Source organism: Colobus angolensis, unplaced genomic scaffold, assembly GCF_000951035.1.
Source record: "Colobus angolensis palliatus isolate OR3802 unplaced genomic scaffold, Cang.pa_1.0 Scaffold425, whole genome shotgun sequence".
NCBI classification, from domain to species: domain Eukaryota; kingdom Metazoa; phylum Chordata; class Mammalia; order Primates; family Cercopithecidae; genus Colobus; species Colobus angolensis.
This window is the reverse complement of record NW_012117655.1, coordinates 1,311,133-1,314,482: the sequence shown is the minus strand read 5'-3', so window position 1 is coordinate 1,314,482 and position 3,350 is coordinate 1,311,133. Positions and strand designations below refer to the sequence as shown.

Here is a 3,350-nt window from a genome sequence, read left to right as displayed (position 1 = left end):
AAGGGGGAAGGGGGGAGGGATTGCATTGGGAGTTATACCTGATATAAATGATGAATTGATGGGTGCTGACGAGTTGATGGGTGCAGCACATCAACATGGCACAAGTATACATATGTAACAAACCTGCACGTTATGCACATGTACCCTAGAACTTAAAGTATAATAAAAAATAAAAAAAAAAATCAGCAGGCTCATGTTATCACAGGATCATGACCAGTAACATTCCTTCCATTAACTCAAATTTTGCAAAAAAGCCATCTTCACATACATATACGTTTTTTTCCTTATAAATAACCTTGGGTTGTAAAAGTTACATATGACTGCTGTATTTTGATAAAATTAATTTTACCCAACAATGCAAAATTTTAATAATTGTTTACTTTAAAAAAAATCACTTAGCTTATATATAAAATGTCAAATTACTAGCCTAGGCAACATAGTTAGACCCCATCTCTACAAAAGTAATTTAAAAATTAGCCAGGCATGATGGTTCATGCTTGTACCTAGGAGGCTGAGCTAGGGAGGATTGCTTAAGCATAGCAGTTAGAGGCTGCAGTGAGCTATGATCATGCCACTGCACTCTAGCCTGGACAACAGAGCAAGGCCTTGTTTCTAAATAAATAAATAATGTCATATCAACAGATGAAGGCATAAAATGCAAATGTTCAGTAACTTTTAAACATTTTTGCTAACATATATTGGTTTGCTGTCTTGATCTATTTCCCACAACTTCTAATTATTTATATAAGAAACTTGGCTGTAATTGTAGTAGAATATAAAACACAAGAGAGTTCAACAGAGATTCATTCATATATAACTATCTTCTAAGAACAAAGCTTTTTTGGAAAAAAAAAAAAAAACACCTAAAACCTAAAGCTTATTAAAGGATTATGTTTGGGGGTTCCCTAAATTGTTTCCAAGATCAGTATGGAAAATTCTTGTAAACAGTTCAGTTCTTACTCAGTCTATGTCCTTTTAACTTAAAAGGCTTTGTAGTATAATTGCTGTGTAAATATCGGAATTTTCCACATATTGTGCAACGTACATAAAGAAGTCACCAAATGGCTTATCTTATACTTATCAACTTGTTCATTTTTATGCCTCCAAAAAGCTGTACTTTTTTACAAGAGCAGCTGCTACTTTGTAAATATTTTAATGGTTTCTGTTAAGTAGAGCTGTCAGTTTAACAAACAATATTATAAAAGATTTTCATTCTTCCATGTGATTGAACATCTTGAAAAGTGTTTTACCTTGAAAATCCTTTGGAGATTTTAGACTGGAAAGGGTATCTCCTTTGAAGGCACAAAACCAACAAAAGAATAGATAGGTTTAAAGAATAATGTATAAGATCACCAGAGAAGCAGTGCCATTTATTTCAGAAGACAAATGTATAACAGCAATAAGTTCTCTTAGCTCACTTCTCTTGACTTTAGCAGTCTGTTGAAATGGAAGAGCACTGGCTTTGTGCCAGACATTTCAGGTATGAACCTTGATTCTTTTGCCACTTAATAGATATTGGTTTAGAGCAAGCCAATTAACCTCTTTGACCCTCAGTTTCTGCATCTGCAAATGGGGTAATGATACCTACCTTAAAGGGTCATTATGAGAATTAGAGATAATATATGTAAATGGGCTAACTGAATAAAGGTGGCAATTATTATTCTATCCTACCTACCTAGCAACCAGGACTCTCCCAATCATTCTTTAGTCTTTGTCCTTTACATTTTTATTCACCCAGCTTATCTCTTCTTTCTCTTTTGTCTACTTCATGGAATTGAAAATAAGAAATATTTTAGAGATGATCTAATTTAGCACTTTTGTTGAACAAATGAGGAAATAGAAGCTCTGAGAGATTAAATGACTTGTCTAAGATCACAGATAGTTAAACACAGAGATCAGAACCCTGGTCTCCTGAGTTTTTCACTGTTTTCATTCTTGCTGTGAAATGGAATTTGATAAGGTAATTCTAGCGTGGATCTAAAGGAACATGTTAAGATAGGATAGCAAAAAAACAGTGAAAGAGACAAGAAAAGGAAAAAATTAAAAGGGGGGTAAGGAGAGCTTTTCCTTTTGTTCTACATCAAGGCTCAGCAAATTTTTTAAAGGGCCAGATAGTAAATAGTTTAGGCTTCTCAAGTCATATGGCCTCTATCTCAACTACCCAACTCCAACACTATAGCACAAAAGCGGCCTTAGACAATATGTAAACAAACAAGCATGGCTATGCTCCAATAAAACTTTATTTGGACACTGAAATTTTAATTTCATATAATTTTCACATCTAAAAATATATCTTTCTTGTCTTTTTTCAACCATTTGAAAATATAAAAACCATTCTTAGATTGTGGGCCATAAAAAAATAGATGTAGGGCTGCATTTGGCCCTTGTGATCTGTAATTTGATGCCTTTAGAAGTATAAGCCTCATAAGTAGAACAGATATTCAGCCTTGATGTCACAGAAATAATAGAGTTTAATGGGGACTGGGATGAAGTGGACTGTGTCTGCCCCCACGAAAGTGGCCATTAGCCATTCTGATTAAGCAGACTGTAGCTCTTAGGAAATGGAGGCCAAACACTGCAGAATCTTCTGACTTTTCAAAAATCCGGAACGCTGGATTTTTATGCTAAATCTCTCCATTTTTTTATGAATTAGGATAGTTTCCATTGCACAAAACAGAATGAAAGTTCACCTAAATGTGCCAACTTTTAAGTGTTGGTAGATAATTCAAAATAGTTGTTAAATACTGTAGATCAAACATCTCTAAAGTGAATTTGGCACATGGACTCCCAGTTTAAAAATCTGCGTTCTAGGAAGTCAAAGCAAAATTCTAGGTAATTCATGCTTCCTAGCAATAATTCAAATTTACCCAATTCAGGGTCTTTCACACCAAACCCTTAACCTTTCCACAAACTGAACACCGTGATTATAAAGTAATAGGTCACTCAGGCTATAACCACTCCCTATACCATCCTGTATCCCACCCCCACCAAAATTCTGCCTCCTTGTAGTTTATTACTTTAAGACATTAAGCTTTGTTTAGTAGGTGGTGCCAAAGTACTAGTCACATCTAGAACCTTTCCTGGAATTGAGTACACTCAATATTATATTTCAAAAATATAATCACATATTATAACTATAATCTAAGACTATCAGATTTAAAATAGTTAATATAAATTTTTTTTCTAACTCTTGTCCTTTCTCAAAGTTATAACCATATTAAATTGCTGCCACTATGGATCTTACTTTCATTTTATATTCAGGAAAATACAATTTAAACACGTTTACAAATATAAAGGACCCAAAATATGTCCGTTAGCATCTTCCAAAAACTTTTCTCCTCTACGTTTTT

General features: G+C 33.9%; 1 protein-coding gene across 1 annotated transcript in view; it reads left to right on the top strand.

Annotated features, from left to right (window-relative positions):
* Nucleotides 1-1,439: 1,439 nt before the first annotated feature.
* Nucleotides 1,440-3,350, top strand: part of LOC105522337 (WD repeat-containing and planar cell polarity effector protein fritz homolog) — a 69,738-nt gene continuing 67,827 nt past the window's right edge. Inside the window, exon 1 of the mRNA XM_011956831.1 lies at nt 1,440-1,480. The gene's annotated coding sequence lies outside the window, so the exon portion shown is untranslated. The remainder of the gene's footprint in view (nt 1,481-3,350) is intronic.